We start from the raw sequence: 20,297 nt of genomic DNA, 5'->3' as shown, positions 1-20,297 counted from the left end.
AGAATAAATACACTTAAGCTTCCGAGAAACATGTTTCGGAGAATTTAGCATTTTGCTGAGTATGTTCCAGTTGCACTTCTGAAGTATACACATGTCAGCAAGCACATGCTGGCTGAAGTGAGGCACATCTCATGTGCTTATCCTCATGTAGCATGTGAATGGGATGCATAACAAAGGACCCCCAATGTTTTGAATTATTTTGTCTGATTTTCGGTAGACACTGTCAATTCAACTTTGAAACACTAATTATCTTTAGAAACAACTGAAAAGGAAAATGATGAGAAAGTAAATGAACTAGTGAAAAAGTTTGTTTCCATTTGAAATGTGTCTGTGGGGCCCGGCGGCGTGGTCTAGCGGCTGGGGTCCTCGCCTTGAAAGCCCCGGGATCCCATATGGGCGCTTGGGGAGTGAAACATCGGACGGAAGATATTCCTGTCTCTCCTCCTCTCTGTATATCTAACTTTGTAATAAAATAAATAAATCTTTAAAAAAATATATTATATACAGTCACTGAAAAATCTTAAAAGGTTTTACTTTACACATCAACAAAGATCTAGAGTCTAGATTTTAGAAATGCCTCATCACGGGTCCAGTATGGTAGTCTAGTGTCTAAAGTCCTCGCCCTGCACATGCCGGGGTTCCACGTGAGCATTGGTTCGTACCCGAACGGTCCTGCTTCCCATCCAGCTCCCTGCTTGTGGCCTGGGAAAGCAGTCGAGGACGGCCAACACCTTGGGACCCTGCACCCATGTGGGAGACCCATGGCTCCTGGCTTTGGATTTGCTCAGCTCTGGCCATTGCAGCTATTGGAGGAGCGTATCAGCAGAAACAAAATCTTTTGTCTCTCCTTCTTTCTAAATATGTCTTTCAAATAAAAAGCAATAAATCTTTTTCTTAAAAAAAAAAAAAAGACCTTCTTCTGATCATATGATCCTCTGCTTGAAACCTTCCATGGCTTCCCACAACATTCAAATCAATTCACACTCCTTAATGTGACCTGCAAGACCCGACATGAACTGTGCTTGGTCTCCCTTGCCAGCCTTAGTCTTTAAAATCCAGACACGCTAGGTTTGTTTCCTGCTCCTGAAACAAATCATTTCCCCTTGTAGCTTTTAGGCTTATGGTCCTTCCTGCTTGGAATACTCTTCCCCCCCCCCCCCCCCCCCCGTCAGTTTTATCAGATTCCATCTTATCACAGTGGCCCTACCCTGAATACCCCAATCACACCCAGCTCCTCCTATATTCCCTCTCAGGTTCTCTATTTGAATGGACAAATGAAGTGTTAACTGCAATACTTAACAAAATATAAACGCCCACAAGGAACACAGCTACTGGTTTATACCAGGAAGAGGTTCCAGGTTCCCGGCTTCAGATCGGCGCGCACCGGCCCGTTGCGGCTCACTTGGGGAGTGAATCATAAGATCTTCCTCTCTGTCTCTCCTCCTCTGTGTATATCTGGCTGTAATAAAAAAAAAAAAAATATGAATAAATCTTTAAAAAAAAAAAAAGAAAAAGAAAAATAACAGATGCTGATGCCTAGCATAGCAAGCTAAACCTCCACTTGTGGTGCTGGCATCCTATATGGGTGCCAGTTCATGTCCCGGCTGCTCCACTTCTAATCCAGCTCTTTGCTTACAGCCTCAGAAAGCCACAGAGGAAGGCTCAAATGTCTGTTGTGAACATTTGGGAAATAAACCTAGAAGTCAACACCTAGACTAAGATGCTCACATCCTACCTGAGAGTACCTGGATTCAACTCTCCCTTTTGGTGCCTAGTTCCAACGCCCATCTTCAACTGGATCCCAGACACCACTATGGGCAATCCGGATTGTGTTCCAGATTCCTGGAACAGTCCCTGACCCAGTACTGCCCTTTGTGGACATTTGGGAAGTGAACAAGCAGAGAAGATTGCCATCTCTCAAAACAAAACTTCACAGGGGCAGACCAGTGGCAAAACATGCTATTCCTCTGCCTGTCGGCACCAGCATCCCACATGGGCATGGTTTCTGTCCTAGCTGTTCCACTTCCCAATCCAGCTCCCTGCTTATAACCAGATAGTTTAAGTCCCTGCATCCACGTGGGAGACCTGGAGGAAGTTCTTGGCTCCTGGCTTCACACCTGCCCGGCTCTGACCATTGCAGCCATTTGGGGAGTGAACCAACAGTTGGAAGACCTCTCTCTCTGATTTTCCAAGAAAATACATAAAAATTTAAAAAGAAAAACTTCCTAAGATATAAAAAAAATAAAACTCCTAATAATTCCAGTCTAAAAGAGCAAATTGAAATAATAGGCTATTTTAAATAAACAACAAGAAGAACAAGATACATAGAAACATACCTATGGAAATGTTGGCAAAAGTCATTCCCAGGGAAAATGCCCAAACAAATAAAACACATAAATCCAATCCATCAGGGTAACAAAAGAGTATGGCATGTAACTAGAAGGTTTAATTGCCAATAAGAGAAAAAGAGATAGGTTGAACAAAGGTTAAATCCTAACCCCACAGTGGATGTCCAGGAGCAAGGCCATGAGCATCACACATGTCTAAGGTCACACTTCTAGGAACATTTTAATGCAACTGGTTTGCAGTAATCCAAATAGTACGGTCCATTTTATTAATTACAATTTGAAAATTTAAAAACATCAGCAACATTTACTCCAACACTTTATCCAGACTCCACAAAGGCTCACCAATGAACATTTTAATAGACATTTACTTTAATACTAAGTAAAATCATTAGGTCTTAAAAGATTCAAAATGTACATTCAATGTCAATTTAAATTTTTTCATCTATTTGAAGATTACTCATTCAACTGTCATCTCCTACGGACAATTTAGAAAAATAGGGCACACCAGCACACCATGGCAGACTGGGACTGGGGACTTGCAGGTATGGGTCACCAGGCAGACAAGCAAGGCCCAAGGCTGGCACGCTAGCAGATCGGGCCTGGAGACTGACATGCATACTTAGATTCTGGGGAGGCAGGCAGGGTCCCAGGCCAGTACGCCACAACGCCGAAAGACCAAGCTCAGGGATCTGCATACTTAGGGGCAAGCGGATTGCTCAGGGAAGGAGATGTGGGGGATACATAGGAGGGAGGACCATTGAGAGTATGTTACAAGCGATGAGTGATCTCTGGGGGACTTACACCTACCAGGCCACTGCACTTTCAAGTAAACCAGGGGGTTGAAACAGGGTAGTGTAAAGGAAGGAAACTGGAGGACTTTTCTAGTTCAGACCAATGCACTTGCTCACGTGGGAGATCTAGCTAGCGGGCTTGTTAGTATCACCCAAGAACTGGGAATGGAGTGGACCAAGCTGCCACATCCACCAGCACATACAAAAGCTAAAACTGGGAGGCAGACTAAGCCAGGTAGAGGCCTAGTACCTGCTGGCATGCATGAGATCCAGGTCTGGGAGTGGGCCGAGGAGAACTAGCTACACTGAAGTATCTACTGGCGAAGGGTTGGGACTGGGAATGGACCTGGGCAGGACAGGCTGCAGCATTCAGCGGCAAGGGCCAAGACACAGTGTAGGCCATGCCAGGCTGTGTCAGAGCAAACTACCAGCATGCGCAAGATCTGTGGCTGGGCGTTGAACTTGACTGGACTATAAGATGCTGGACTCTATGTTTGGTATATGCTTGCAAAGAGGGAATCTCAACTGAACTTGAACTGTGGTTATGCAACAAGGTGGAGGAATCCACCATGGGAGGAGGGTGTGGGGAGGGGTGGGGAGATTCCCAGTACCTATGAAACTGTGTCACATAATACAATGTAATTAATGAATAAATTGTTAAAAAAAAAAAGATCTGTGGCTGGGAGCAGGTTGGTCCAGGAGACAATGGGACGTACAGGCTGAGCTGCGGTTCCCCGTGGTGAGTGTGAGAGCCAGGAGCGGAAGGAATGGGAGCAGACAGAGCTGAACATGGCTACAACATCCCTCAGCATGCATGTGGGCTGGGCCTGGGGGTGTGCTACATTAGGCTAGGCTCCTGCACCCATTGGTGCTCATGAGGGCCAGAATGTGTGTGGGATGAGCTAGGCCAGGTTATGGAACCAGCTGATCTACATGAGAACTGGGTCTGGAGGTGGGCCAAGCAGGATTGGGCTGTACCACCCACCTGTGAGAGCCAGAATGGCTGTGGGCTGATCTAGCAAGACCACAGTACCACCACTCAATATCAGAACTAGAGATAGGCTAAGTTACGCTGAGCCAAACACTCACTGGTGTGTGTAAGATCTATAATTGACAGCCAGTGCCCTGGCTGGTGAGCTCAAGAACCAAGGCTGGGGGCAAGCCATGTCAGGTTGGACTAAAGTACTCATCAGCATACTTGTGAGTCAAGTCTGGGGATGGTCCAGGCTAGACCAGTCTGCAACACCCACTGGAAAGTGCAAGAGTCAGGATGGGGCCAGGTCGGGATGCCACACCATCAGTTCACATTAGGGTTGGAACTGGGGCCTGGCCCAGCTGGGGTTAGCTACAGCAACAACCCCCCCACCGCCCGCCCCGGTGCCAGCAACAGCAGGAACCAGAGGCAAACCAACTAAGTCAGGCTGCAGCACCCACCAGTGAATGCTCAGGTGAGACAAGCCATGCCAGACTGGGCCACAGTACCCGCCAGCACACACAAGATCCCAGGGCAAGAATAAACATGGTAGTGGGCTTCAAGTGCTCCTCTGCTGGCACTGGGGGCAGTCCATGCTGCATAGAGCTGCAACAACCATAACAATGCATGTGGCCTGGGTTTAAGGGAGGGCCAGATTAGGCAAGGCCACTGCATCTGCTGGTGCATGCAAGAGCCAGAATAAGTGCCAATCTGCCAGGCTTTGCCACAGCATCTGCAGACAAATGCTGGTCCAGGGAACAAGCCATGTCAAACTGGATCATAGCACACCTTACAAAGTGCAAGATCCAGGACAGGAGTGAGCCTAGTAGGGAAACTAGACACTCCTCTACTGGGCTGCAGCTGCTGCTAGTACACATGAGAGCCAGGGCTGCAGGCAGGCCAATCTGGGTAAAGCAGCAACACCACCCATCAGCATATGTATGAATTGGGATATGGTGTGTGGTGTATGGGCTAAGTTGAGCTGTAACACCCATAGGTGTATACAAGAGCTCATATGGAATGTGGCACAGACTGGATGAGAATGTTGTATATACCAACATGTGCAAGAACCAGGGATGAGGGCAGGCCTGGTGGGGGGTTATTCGGGGATCCAAACTAGGCTGCAGTTCTCACTGGTGTGCATAAGGTCTAGGTCTGTGGCAGGTTGGGTTGGACTGGAGTTTACATAGGACAAGGGGCTAGGGATGGAACTGACCAGGCCACTATAATCATCATTGTATGCATAGGCTGATGCAGGTGACAGACTGAACCAGACCCTGTACCAGCTGGTACATGCAACAGTCAGATGTGGGGTCACCCCAGACAAGGTTTCTTAGGAGACTCCCAAATTGGACCACTGGGCTCAAAACTCTGGCCACAAGGAAAATCACAAGATTTATGGTCTGACCTTGAAATGTATGTGTCGGGACTGGGCTTCCTCAACTGCTGATGCCTGTGCAGTGAATGGCACGCCCAGGTGCACAAGGGGGAGAAGATGGCTGGCTCATTTAGGCCTGTGAAGGACGGCAAGTGCCATGTCAGAAGGTGGAGAACAGAATGGGTTGGACAGCTCTCTTGGTCAAGCTTTGGCAGCAAGTGTGGGTGAGTGGATGCTCTGGGGTGGACTCTGCCAGCCAACGGACCTGGAAAGGATTTTCTCAACCTTGGAGTAGTGAGACCAACAGCGTCCCAAAATTATCAAAACCACTCAAGTAATAACCTGCTCCACAGAGTTTCTAAGATGACATCAAGAGGACATCCTCCATTCCTGAGAAACTCATGTACTTTGGCAGATATAAGCAACCCAGCCTCAACTCCCCTCCCCCATACAGGAGAAAAGGGGGAAAAAAGAAAAAATTGGAAGCATTTGTTCCACCCGCCTTCCCCCATGCCTCGGCCCTCCCTACCCTAACCAGTGGTCTTCACAGGCGTGCATCCTTTTCAACTATGTAAAAAACATCAAAAATAAAATTTAATTTAAAAATAAGTAACATAGGGCCAGTGCAATAGCAAAGCTGCCTAATCCTCTCTCTGAAAGCACCGTCATTCCATATAGGCCCTGGTTCACATCTCAGCTATTCCCACCTCCAATCCAGCTCTCTCTTATACAAAGTTGTGGAGGATGGCGCAAGACCCTAAGTGACCCTGCACCCATATGGGAGACCCAAAAAACACAGCTCCAGCTGCTGAGGCAATCTGGGAAGTGAACCAGTGGATGAAGATCCTCTGTCTCTCCATAAATCTGCCTTTCCAATAAAAATAAACAAATCTTTTAGAAAAATAAAATAAATAACACATAATTTTCTCTCACAAATTAAGCCAATTTTACAATACAAGCAATCTTGTGAACTAACATATAGAAGACAAAGCAAAATCTAGAAAATTTTGTCCTTATTTTCATTAGAGCTAATACTGAAAGAAAGCATCCTATTAGAATCCATTTACACAAAACCTTTAAAAATGCTATTAACCGGGGCCCGGCGGCGTGGCCTAGCGGCTAAAGTCCTCGCCTTGAACGCACCGGGATCCCATGTGGGCGCTGGTTCTAATCCCGGCAGCTCCACTTCCCATCCAGCTCCCTGCTTGTGGTCTGGGAAAGCAGTTGAGGATGGCCCAATGCATTGGGACCCTGCACCCGCGTGGGAGACCTGGAAGAGGTTCCAGGTTCCCGGCTCAGATCGGCGCGCATTGGCCCGCTGCGGCTCACTTGGGGAGTGAATCATCGGACGGAAGATCTTCCTCTCTGTCTCTCCTCCTCTGTGTATATATGGCTGTAAAAAAAAAAATGAATAAATCTTTAAAAAAAAAAAAAGCTATTAACCAACATGCTAATTCCTTCTTGAATCTATCTGATATAAAGAAATTAAAATAGGTCTTTTAAATAAAAATAATCAATTTTATATTACATTGGACTAGAATACTGGGAAATGATGTGGGCCATTTTCAACGTTAGGTTAAGCAAGACGAACTGAACTTAAAAAATGTTTCATTATCCTAGTAATATGCATTTTTAGGTCAAAAACACCCATGTGGCAGCTAATACAGAACACACAGAAAATGCAGGAATGAAATGGTCGCAGCAGGAAACGAATGTCATTTTTAGTCTACATTCATGCCCTAGTGGAAATGTGGTCTTGCTTTCTTTTCACTTTTTACTTGTTGAATATTATGAGTACTGGCAGATTAAGCCTTTGGATATAGAGTGACTTACAATCAGGACTCTGTAAATACTTCGGAGGAAGGGGGAAGGAAGGAGGCGTACTGGGAGGGGCAGGAGAGCAAGGGATCATGAGCATCTTCCTGACTGCACAAACGGAATGGATAAAATCTACTCTGTACATAAAAATGTAAAATGTAAAAAGACTGAGGAATATATATATACACACACACACACACACACATAATCTTTACTATGATCATTCCCCTTCAAAATGAAGTGCAAGTTACAGCAGAATACTGGTCATATATTGTCCAGTATACCCACTCCTATCATGTAAGTGCTTCTCTCTAAATGCTCTTTTATTTTCTGTTTTTAGTACTGCAGTTGTTACTTCATTTTCTTATATCCTTCAGTTCCCCTTTAAACCAACTTCTCCATAACCTAACAATTCAACCCGTAAGTTACATTTAGTACCTACAGCATTTGCGCAAACAACAATCATGCCTGTTGTAACATTTTTCTGTAGCATAAAGTTTATTTCTTCTTTGTACTGCCATAATATTATTGATGTCACTATTTTTTATCTATTTCTTTTTCATGTTTTCAATTGCAAATGTCTGGTCCCAACTCTCTGGGCCATCCTGGGCCACAAGCAAGGAGCTGGATGGGAAGTGGAGCAGCTGGGACACTAACCAGAGTCCATGTGCGATCCCAGTGCAAGCAAGGTGAGGGATTTAGCCACTAGACCATCATGTTGGGCCTGATGTGTTATTCTAAATGATAAATTTATAAAAGACTATCATAATTTCCTGCTTAACAATAAGTAAAAAAATAAAAATAGCAGCATAATTTCTCAAAAAAAAAAATCTATGTTCCTATTTTAAATAAAACCGTACAGCTTGCTAATAAGGTCATCCCAGGATCTATTCAGGCCAGTACTGTGTCTTTCACCCTGCAAACCTGTGCACAAAAATTCAAATTGAACAGTTACTGTAAATTACCCATGACACCTCTGCTATATCCATTGATGTAACAACTGGATGTCAGTCTCAGCATTTCTCTACCCTACCTTTCCAACATATTTTCTGACAAAGTGAGTCATATGGTATGGCTGAGTTATGAGATATCTATGGTAAATCCTTAAACTGACATAGCGACATCATAAGACTCCTGGTGACTTCCTTGGCATTACCTCCCGAGATTATTGGTATTAACCCTTTAAAATGACAGCTCTGCCTCATAAGGCAATTCTGGTGTTTTAGTTGTGAAGCCGTTAAAGAGTTTTCATTCCAGGAGAAGTATATAGGAAACAAAACTTATCCACAATTCTAGGTTGAAAAGGAAAAAAAGGAACCAGACCAGACTCAAATTCTTGGACACAGACACTGAGAAAACATAAATTGAATCAAATCTCACACACGTTACCATATAATGACTTTTTCCTGGAGCTTTCAAACTGCCAATAAATCCCACAGTGGCAAGTCTAACACCTTTTTACCTGGAGCTTAAATTCTAGAAGAAAACAAGTACCTCAAAACATCAGACATTATAAATAGCAATTTAAAAAAAAGATTCATTTATTTTATTGGAAAGGAGAGAGGAAGAAAGTTCTTCCATCCACTGATCCACTCCCCAAGTGGTTGCAATGACCTGAGCCTGGAGCTTCCTTCAGGTCACCTAAGTGGGTACAGGGTCCCAAGGCTTTGGGCCGTCCTCAACTGCTTTCCCAGACCTCTAGCAGGGAGTTGGATGGGAAGCAGAGCAGCCAGGACACAAACCACAGCCCACATGGTTTGTGTCCCAGAGCATGCAAGGCAAGGACTTTGGCCTTTAGCCACTAGGCTACCTACCGCACCAGACCCCGAGTCATTTTTTTATTAGACTAACATTGCCTTATTTAGAAAAATCTACCCACCGATAAAAATGTACCTACTGATTACATTTTTCTAAAATCAAGCACAGTGATGATTATATAATGCTCTGAATATATAAACTACAAAATTTCATGGAAAATTGAATTAAAAGATAAGCAGAACAAATCATTTCTGCAATAATGTCACAAATGTGTTCAAAATGTACTGCTCTATGTAAAACTGCCTAATAAAAATTACAAGGTTTTGTAGGGAAAACTGGAGTGGGACACCATATTCAAAAACATCAGTAACATTTTCAAAAACAACAGAATCAGGTACTGGCTCTGTGGCTTAGCAGGCAGTGCCAGCATCCTATATGGGTGCTAGTTCGTGTCCCAGCTGCTCCATTTCAACCCAGTTCCCAGCTCCCTGCTATGTGGCTGGAAAAGCAGTGGAGGATGGTCCAAGTCCTTGAGCCCCTGGCCTTGGGCCCAGCTCTGGCTGTTGTGGCCATTTGGAGACTGAACCAGATAATGCAAGATCTCTCTGTCTCTCCCCCTTTCTCTGAGTAATTTTGCTCTTCAAACAGATAAATCTTTAAAACAAACAAAAAAGCAAAATATAACAGAAATCCAAAGTTTTATACACGTTACATAGTTAAGAAACACTGAGATTACTTCCAAAAGTAAATGAAAAATAGAATTAAAAGATAGGGGAGTTTATTTTGCTGCACAAAACAGCTTTTTCATCATGCTGGTTAATTTTCATATAACACACATTTTCCATAACCTTTTCTTAAAAAAATATATTTATATTTATTTCTTTATCTGAGAAGCAAAGACACACAGAGACCAATCCCCCTCTCATCCTCTCGTTCACTACCTGAGGACCTACAACAGCCAGGGCCAGGACAAACCTCAGCCAAGAGCCAGAAACCCCATCAAGGTCACCCCTGGGTGACAGAGACTGTGCGACCTGAATCATGAGCTGCCTCCCAGGACGCACACCAGCACGAAGCGAGAATCAGCCAAACAGAGCCCAAATACTGATACGGGATGTACCTTTACTGCTATGCCAAACACCTTCCATGAATTCTTAACTTGATCTGAAAGGCAGACTTACAAGACAAAAAACAAAGCTGGAGATTTTCTTTTGACTGCTCAATAGTCGCAAAGGAAGGCTGAAGACAGAGCCTGGAACACCATTAAGATCTTGCACACGGGTGGCCTCGGGCCGAGAGCCTGGGCTATCTTCCATTGCTTTTCTTGCTGGAGCTGCAAGCTGGACTGAGGTACAACAGCCAGAACTTAAACCTGTGCTCACACTGGAAGCTACAACCCCAGCCCCTCCATGATGCTGTGAAGACCACTTACATGCGTGGACTTCAACACGAATTTTCACAGAAAGTTTGCAGGAAAATTGAATTTTTAAAATATGCTTTTTGTATAAAATTTTGGAAGTACCCCATGCATAAATGTTGCCTTGAAAATACCTCAAGGTGACATGTAAGAGCTATTACTGAAGATTACAGCTTGTGAATTACTGTGAGGTGGCTGAAGGAGAGTTATCTGCAATCAACTCCTGACAGTCTTGACTCCAGAAGCAAAGGCGTGAATTTCTTAACACATCTGAAACCGCTGGGACATGTTTGAGATGGTGTGCCTGTGTGGTTGCTTCAGCAGGGAACAGCTTTCTGTAACCACCCAGTGTTCCTTAGATGAAACACATCTAACCAAATGCGAAAATCACATTACACTCAGTTCCCACACAATTATGAACCACATTTGAACAAATTTTTTTCTTATAGCAAAACTAACTACACTACCCAAAGACTAACAGAAATGTGTTCACATGAAAACATCTCTAAAGTAAACTGCAAAGTGGAAAACAACTTGCTGCAGAACACTGTGGATATTTCTATTCCTTCTGTGTAAACGAGGGGACAGGGAAGAGAGATGAAAGAAATACTAATGTATGTCTGGAAGGAAAGACCCAAACTGATTAGTAACATTGCTATCGGGAGCGGAGTTTGCTTTTCATGATATTCCTGGATTTTCTAACTATATGCATGCTTCATGAGTAGGAAAATGACAAAAGGATCAAGTTAGGAAATGGTTTACAAGTGTCTGTATCTCTTTTACTACTTCTCTGTAAGTTAAAAAAAAGTCACAAATAAAGAGTAAGAAACCACTGAACTTTAGAAGCTGCTGGTGTGAACATAAAATTGCACAGTATGGAAAACAGCATGGCACTGTTTTAAAAAGCTCCCTACCGGGCCCGGCGGCATGGCCTAGCGGCTAAAGTCCTCGCCTTGAACACCCCGGGATCCCATATGGGCGCCGGTTCTGGTCCCAGCAGCTCCACTTCCCATCCAGCTTCTGGCTTGTGGCCTGGGAAAGCAGTCGAGGACGGCCCAAAGCTTTGGGACCCTGCACCCGTGTGGGAGACCCGGAGGAGGTTCCTGGTTCCTGGCTTCGGATCGGCGCGCATCGGCCATTGCGGCTCACTTGGGGAGTGAATCATTGGACGGAAGATCTTCCTCTCTGCGTCTCCTCTCTGTGTATCTGACTTTGTAATAAAATAAATAAATCTTTAAAAAAGAAAAAAAAAGCTCCCTACCACGTGACCTGGCCACTTCATTCCTAGGATTTCACTCAAGAGAAATAAAGGGATATGTTCATGCAAAGACTTGGGCACAAATACTAACAGCAGTTTTATTTTTAACAAAAGCACTGGAAATAATCCAAAAGTCCATTAGCAGGGGAAAATGGATAAACAAATTACGACCCACCCATCCAATACTATTTATCAATGAAGAGGAACTAGCCACTGATACAGGCAACATTAGCTAACCTCAGTACAATGCGAAAACTTCTGACAATGATAATTATGTTCATTATCCTGCTGAGGTGGTTTCACAGGTGCACAAACAAGTCAAAATCTACCAAACCACACATTTTGGGTATGCATTTCATGGGTATGTCAAATGTGCCTCAAAAAAGATGTTTAAAAATACACACATATGCACAACTATTAACTATAGCCTGCCAGAAAATAAGAATGCACAATGTGAGCCCACACACATTGCTGGTAAAAATAAAAAGGGTGCTGCTTCTATGGAAAGTTCTGTGAATTCTCAAAAAGTTAATTTTTTTGTATTCTTTTTTTTAGTTATTTTTTTAAATTATATTTTTGACAATCTTTACATAGTTAATTAGGTTAAAAAAGGTTCAAGGGCTATAGGAAAGTGGGTAAGACTATTATTTCCATAGTGTTTCCTTCATGTTTAAAGGGGAGGTATTAAGGGAGAAGGCCCACCAATTTCCCACCCTCCCCAAGTCCCAGATGTAGGGCATGCTCCGAGGTTCTTGCTCAAGTGGTTTTGATAGTTCACCAGTTATGAATCGCTGCCAACCTTGCCACTCCAAGCACGATGAGGTCTTTGAAGAATCCATTGATTGACACAGTCCATCATAGAGTCTCCATTTGCCCAGTACTTCGCTGCCAACATATAGCTGAGATGGTTGATTGACCTGTTCTGTCTTCTGTCTTTTCTTGGTTAGGGTTCTGAGTTGAGCATTTCGATTGGGGAGATCTTCAAAGAAACTTTGTCTGAGGCGTTCTCAGACCAGATTCTTGTGTATACTTGCAAGTACAGGGCCCGGCACAGTCCATTGCCCTGATCAGCTGGTGGTTGCAATTGCTGGGTTGGTTCTGTTTTCAGCCCCAACTTTCACTGGAACCAATGGGTGTTGCAGTCCAGTCTGGTTCTGCCCAGCACGTACTCGGCCCTCGCATAAACAGTGGGAGCTGCAGCCTAGCTGGAGCGACCCACAATAACCCCCACCAGGCCTGCCCCCTACCCTGGTTTGCCATTATGTGTAGCAGTCGTCCAGTTGGTCCCACACCCCATTCGGCTCTCATACATGTCAATGGGTAATAAAGCTTTGTTCCATCTAACCAGCTCCACTATCCAGCCCACACAGATGCTGTTGGGTGTCTCTCTAGCCACCCCAGCCCCTGTCCTAGTTTTCGTGCCCTCCTGTGGAAGTGGTAACCCAAGAGGGAGGAGCCTACTATTTCCCTCCCAGGTCTCTCTCACTCCCGGATTATGCACTCTTCAGTTGGTTCTGTGGTTTGACTTGAGAGAATTGGGTCCCAGTGACAGCTTCTGCCAGTTGATGCTGCGGCTAAGCCCAGACAACCCTCACCCACTCTAATTTTGTTTGCACTAGTAGGGATAATCAGACCAGCCTGGCTTTTCCCTGATCTGGTCCACATGAGGCACACAGGTGTTGGAGCCCTACCCAGTCTGGTCTGCCCCCATCCCAGCTTATGCTCTCCAGGGAACCGCCCCCATATTTCCCCTGCTGGCTCCGCCCCCTCCCTTGCTGGTTTTCACGTGTGCTGTTTGGGCTCTGCAACCACATCCAGTACGGGCAACCTCACCCTGGCATTCCGTATCGTGCACTGGTTTTTGATGCAACCAAACCTGGCTCAACCCACACTCTGTTCTGGTGCTCGGATTTGCCAGTGGATGACAAGAACTGATTCAGCCTGGTCTGCCCCCGACCCTTCCCAAATGTATGCCAGTGGATAACTTTCCATGGCCTGTTCTGGGCTGTTTCCTATCATGTTTCTTGTGCTTACCTGCCAGGTCTGCGTCCTGCCAGAGGAGTTGCCCAGGCTGCTCCATCAGAACCTCTCCCAATGCCAGATTTTGCACATACCAGGGGGTCCATGAGTCAGACCTACTCAGTTCACCTCCTGTCCTAGCAGGAACAGTGGCTTTTCTTGACTGGCCTTTAACCCAAACTGGTTCTTGCTGTTGGATGTTTCAGCCCAGCCACGGCTCATCCATACCCACATATGGTTCACACATGGCTCAGTAGGGGGTTGAGACCTTGCCTATTCTGTCCCACATCTACCCTGGTCCTCCAGGACACCAGAGGGTGTTGGGAGTCTTACCTGGCCTGGTGCATCCAATCCCAGTCCACACTTGTGCCAAGGGAGACTACAACCGTTTCCTGATCAGAACGCAGCCCCTATTCCAGGACACATGCCCCTGGGTGGGAACCTCAACCCAGCTAGGGTTGTCCCCTTAGCTCCCGAACTGGGCCTGTTTCTAGCCGTAGATCACGCGCCTGCCAGTGGTTGCTCTGACTCAGCTTGGCTGAGTCCCTCACCTGTCCTGACCTCTGCCTTAGACATTGTGGCTTAGCGTTCCTGGCTCATGCAGAGCAGTAGCTGCAAGAGCCTAGCTCGGCATGGCCTGTGCTCCATGCTGGTTTCTAGTTTCGCTTGTGGACTGAGGTTTGCTCAGTACTGCCCGGTCCACCCTGTTCCATTACCAATTGACACATTACCCAGCTGTTGGAGCTACTTTGCCCAGCTTGTCCAACCCCCAGGTCTGGACCACATGTTCACCAGCAGGAGCTATGACTCGTCAGGGGAGTTTCCCAAGATCCTCCACTTGATCCACTCCCAGACCCAGTTCTCATACATGCCATTGGGTTTTAGGCCAGTGCCCAGCGTAGTCTAGCCTTCTATTTGGCCTTGTATGAGCTGGTAAACGTTCCAGGCCCACCCCACACCCTATTCAGGATGCACATTTGGGTGCTGCTGCCTTGACCAGTCCAGAATGTTGTCGGTTCCTTTACCTGTGATTGATGGCAGGCTCCTTGGTCACACCATGCTTAGTCCATCACCACCCTAACCCTCAAGCTAACCATTGGGGCTAGAATTTCCACAGGGTTTGGCCCACACATCCCTCACAGAATCTACCCCCAGATATGGTTCTCGAGTGCTAGTTAATGTAATGGCCCGGCTTAATGTGACCCTTCTCCTGATCCATAATGTCAGGTAACAGGATATGATTCTGCCGGACATGCCCTGAGCCATAGCTTTTGCATGGACTGTTGTTCAGTGGTCAGCATTGTTCCGTGATTACAAGTTTTTCAAAGGAAGAGTTACTGTCATTGGGAATCTTTACAATTGATTCACGTCCTAGCTCAGTGGGTTCAACCTGGAGCTACCTAAGCAGTGATTCAAAGAACCAAAACCCTAGAGCTGCCTGGCCAGGCGGCCAGCAGGCGGACCCTGGCACCAAATGGCGCACTGGCCACCCGGGGACAGCTCACCACGTGCACGTGGTGGCTGGTGTGTGGGATCCAGGCATGAGACGCCCCGTCCTGAGACCCACCCATTTCTCAAAAAGTTAAACACTGAACTGCCATTCCACTCCCAGATATACACCAACAGAACTGACAACATGTGTCAACAGAGAACTTTTCACGTGAATATTGGTAACAGCTAAAGAGCAGGAATAATCTAAATGCCTACTGATGAATGGTTACGCAAAATGTGGAAAATAACTACCAAGGAGAATTACTAAGCAACAAGGAAATTCAAAGTACTAATCATCTATTGAGAGAGATGAACCCTGAAAATGGGGTGCTAAGTGAAATAAGCAGCCATGTGTTGTGTATGTCTAGTTATGGCAAACATCTTGTGAGAGGCAAATCGACAAAGTAGTTGACAGGGCATGAAGGAAGTGGAGAACTGTGACTGACTGCCAACAGGTACCGGTTTCTTTCAGCAATGACAGAAACATACAGTTACGTAACAATTCTGGATGTCCAACTTTCCAAACATACTAAATCCCACCAAATTACATACTTGAAAACTCAATTTTAAAAGTACAAGACAATCACTGATGTAGCCACAACTCAGTGAATGAAACTATTACAACTAGAGTGGCAGCTGCCTCACCCACACCCTGCCCTGCAAAATCTTCAGGTTTCCAGACCACCACACAAAATGGCCCTTCCCCTATCTCACTCCTCAGATAAGCAGAATGAACAATCCCTGGCCTAGGAGAACTAGTTCTTCCACCTCTCCAGGTCTGCAGTCAGAGTTCACAAGCCTGAGCATCGCACAGCCACCTTCCTACGGGGTTCAGATTTCACCCTTACCTTCTCCCCTAACAGAATCCTTCAAGAACCAAACTAAATTTCAATTGATGCATCAGCAGAACTCCAGCCATTGAAAACTTCTCTTACTGCCACAGATGATATAGGGACAATCCATTTCTTCACAAATTGTCGCTACTGAGGGAAAAGCACCAACTCTCACTTGGCCCGGGGCAACGCAAGGACTGAAGGGGGACAGGATAAACAGCAAGCAGACGAAGGCCAAGCTAAGCCAAGTGGCAATGAAGATTCAAATGCAAGGCCATGGCTGAAGAAGACAGAAGACCAACTGAGAATGTATCCTAAGGAAATGCTTTCAAGACAGGGTGGTGGATGCCACATGTGGCCCCACTCACAGATCCAGAACCTAAATGTTAGTTCTCCTCTTTCCATACATTTTTATAATTAAAAAAAAACTATAGTGCAAACTATAGTGCAAACACTAAATAAAAATGAAGACATTTAAAAATGTCACACATACTGGAGAAATTCTACACACTGTTCTGTACACTGCACGTCAAGCCACATATTTTTACTATCTAATGATCATTTGGAAATAGAAAACAAGTAAAAAAGGACAGAGAATATGAACAAAAATTCACAAATGGCCAATGTGCAAGGGAAAAAAATGCTTAAAATGTACTTGTAGCCAAAAAAATGTAGAAAGCATTTTTTATGTATCAAATTCAATTTGGGGGATGGGAAGCAGGTGCTTGGTATAGAGGATAAGATGCTACTTAGGCCGTCTGCATCCTCAGCTGTGATTCTTCCTGCTGACGCACACTGGGAAGCAGCAGGCGGTGGCTCAAGTTCTTCAGCCACCTAGGGGACCAGGATGCAGTTCTGCCTGTTCCACGCACTGCAGGAGTGAACCAGTGGATGGCAGCATACTGGCGTGCGCTCTCCCTCTCATTCATCTTTCAAATACATAAAATGAATAAAAATTTCCTTTGGAAGTCAGTTTTAGACAAATGAAAATTAAGTACTTGGAAGAAGGCAGTGTTTTGTTTTTTAAAGACATTTATTTACCTGAAAGGCAAAGTGACAAAAAAAGGGGGTAATGGGGAACCTCCCAACTGCTGGTTCACTCCCAGACGACTGTACCAGGCCAAAGATCCACGTCTCCCGCACAGGTTGCAGGAGCCCAAGCACTTGGGCCAATTTCCACTGTCTTCCCAGGGGCATTAGCAGGAGGCTGGATCAGACACAGCGAAGCCTGAACTAAGAGCTGGCACTCCAACATGGCAGCGCTAAAAGCCTGCCAGGGGTGGGTGTGCAGGGTGTACTTTTTCTAATTCTAAATGACTATTTTCACTTTCTCACATCCCTGCTCAACTATTCCAATCTGACTTCCACCTCCCACTTCTAGAACTGTGGATAGCACAACAATAAGCAAAACCAATAATCTTCACGCTGTCAAATCCATGTGATGGCTCATCTGATAAACATTTCACAATCACCAATAAGAGGCCCAATTCTCCCTTTCCAAAATCTACCTCCCTTTCTTAGCTTCGTGACTCCAGGCTCCTTCTTTTTCTCTTAGTTCACTAATCATTTCTTGGGTGCTATGCACAAGCTTCTTCCTCTAACAGACTCAAAAGAATTCAGGTGCTAAAGTCCTTTTCACATCTCCTTCCACATTCTTTCTCTAAACAACCTTACATAGTTCGATACCTTTGCATATCATTGATATTTCATTATCTCTAATATTTTCTCTAGCTCTTGAATTCATGTTTTACACATATATCCAACTGCCTCAACATACTAACCTCATACTAGTATGCAACTCAAATTTATTATTTTTTAAAGATTTATTTATTTTTATTAGAAAGGCAGATTTACAGAGAGCAGAGACAAAGATCTTCCATCTGTTGAGTCAGTCCCCAAGTGGCTGCAACAGTTGGAGCCGAGATGAGCTGAGCTGATCCGAAAACAAGAGCCAGGAGCTTCTTCCGGGTCCTCCAAAGCTTTGGGCCATCCTCCATTGTTTTCCCAGGCCAGAAGTAGGGAGCTGGATAGAAAGTGGAGCAGCTGGGACACGAACCAATGTCCAGACGGGATACCAGTGCTTCAAAGTGGAGGGTTAGCCAGTTGAGCCAATGTGCTGGCCCCTATTATTATTTTTATTTATTTGAGAGGGACGCAGCAAGTGCGTGTAAGCCTCACACCCCCCCCCCCCATCTGCTAATTCACCTACCCACCAATGCCTATTAATGGTGCAGCCTAGGCCAAACAAGAAGCCGAAAACTAGGAAGGCAGAAACTCAATCCAGGTCTCTCAAACAGGAGACAGGGCCCCATTACATGAGCCATCATTGCTGCCTCCCAGTCCATACCAGCAGAAAACTGGTGTCAGAAGCTGGAGATGGGCATCTAAGCCAAGAAAATTCTCAGGTGGAACCCAAGTACCTAACTGGCAGCTGGGCCAAACGCCCATCCTTGCACCTTAACTTAATCACATCCAAAGTAGGATTCATGATGTTTCCCGCCTCAAATTTCTCTCTGCAGCCAGTAGGGCTGCCACAAAAAGCCGCTGTTGACAGAGTTCCCATGCTTTATATCGGCTGCTCTCTTCTGACCCAGCTCCTCACTATCACAGCTGGAAAAACACCAAAAGGCTTGATCCCCTAGCCCCCACACGGGAAACCGGGACGGAGTTCCTGGCTTCAGCCTCGTTCAGCCCAGACCACTGTGACCATTGGGAAGCGATAAAAGATTTTTCCCTGTTTCGCTGCTTTTCAAATAAATAAAAAAGTCTTTTACAAAATTCTTTTTCTTTCTCTTAATTTGGCACACTAAGTTGTCCAAAACAAAGATCAAACAAAGACTCCTCCTGTTTCCTCACCAACTTATCTCCATTGTTTTTAGCCTTTTTCACTCTTGCCCATCCACTGCCAGGGGCCCTGGGCCCAGCCCCAGCTCCAGCAGAGAGCATCCTAAAGGGAACTCCCGGCTTCTACTCCTTTTTCCTCCACTCAGCAACCCATTCAAGTTCCTCCTTTACCTGCACCCGTCAAAGCCTTCCTATGAACACCGAGAGTACCACTGTCCCTATCTTGGAGGAAGGATACCCGCAACCAAAATTTATACAACCAGTGTTAGCATCCCTGGTCAAGAAAACCAAAGTAGTTCTTCCTCACTCTGTATTGTATTTATGATCCATTCTTGCTACCTATTTTTTTAAAGGGGGGGAGAATGATACTGCTTACCATATAAAACATTACATCGCATTTCTACAGGTTACTGAGAAAAGGGAACGGAAACTAGCGGGTCCACTCTAACGGCTAAGACACCTGTTCAGATGAAACACTAGCAAACAATGTATCCTAACACTAATAACGGTTTGTCAGGGCTGGGGGAATTAAAGGTGGTATTTTCCCGCCTCTACCTGCCATTTTAAAACACAATTACAATCATATAAGGGGAGGGGAGGGGGGTACATTTGAGTTTCACGGCCTCTGAAGCCACCCACAACCCACCAGGCCGGCCTCTGCGACAGGCCAATCTGTGAAGCTTCCCCAGGACCCGCATCTGCCCCTCCGGACCACAGCCCCCAGGAGCGCTCAATCCCACCCAGCCCGCACAGGGATGGCGGCGGCGGCTCGGGGGGGACATTCCAACATTCTTGGGGTGTGAATGCACCACTTGCTGGGGCCGGAGCCAAACATTCCGTCCTTCTTCAATACCACCGGCAGACTGCCAGGCACAACACCCCGCGAAAACCCGGGCCCCGGCGTCTCCTCGGCCAAAAACGCCCTCGGTCCGCGGCCCCGGTTCCCGCCTCCCGGAGCTCCGCTCCTCCCGCGGCCGCCCGTTGCCTCCCTCGCTCGGCCGCCGCGGGCTCCGCCGGGCCCGGCCTCCGCAGCCGCGGTCCGCGGCGTGGGGGAAGGGCGCGCACGTGCCCGCGCCGCCCCCGCCCAGACAATGCCCCAAGCGCGGGGCGCGCGCCCGGCCGGCTCTGGCCGGCTCCCGCCAACACTTACCCTTCTCGGGGTCCCCAGCGACAGCGCGCAAGGTACGGGGAGAGCAGGGAGCGGCCGAAACCCCCGCGCAGCGGGCCAGCCACGAGGTCCGGAGACCCTCGCAGCCCGCGGAAGCACACGACTCGGCGGCGGCGGCGCTGCCTCGGCCCGCTCAGCCCCGGACGTCAGCAGTGAGGGCGGTCCAGGGGAGCGCGCGCGCGTGCGCGAGGGAGCCAGGGT

At 46.3% G+C, this 20,297-nt stretch overlaps 1 protein-coding gene across 2 annotated transcripts in view; it reads right to left on the bottom strand.

Annotated features, from left to right (window-relative positions):
* YEATS2 (YEATS domain containing 2) overlaps positions 1–20,284 on the bottom strand; it is a 122,883-nt gene extending 102,599 nt beyond the window's left edge. Inside the window, exons 1-2 of one of the 2 annotated variants that reach the window (XM_058662152.1) lie at positions 20,079–20,284; positions 10,248–10,411 (exon numbers count right to left, since the gene is read on the bottom strand). The gene's annotated coding sequence lies outside the window, so the exon portion shown is untranslated. The remainder of the gene's footprint in view (positions 1–10,247; positions 10,412–20,078) is intronic. The other variant, XM_058662151.1, reaches the window with a different exon arrangement.
* Positions 20,285–20,297: the final 13 nt, after the last annotated feature.

The sequence above is a fragment of the Ochotona princeps genome, chromosome 3 (assembly GCF_030435755.1).
Source record: "Ochotona princeps isolate mOchPri1 chromosome 3, mOchPri1.hap1, whole genome shotgun sequence".
Lineage (NCBI taxonomy): Eukaryota > Metazoa > Chordata > Mammalia > Lagomorpha > Ochotonidae > Ochotona > Ochotona princeps.
The sequence above is the reverse complement of the archived record's forward strand: the minus strand, read 5'-3'. Positions and strand labels throughout refer to the sequence as shown.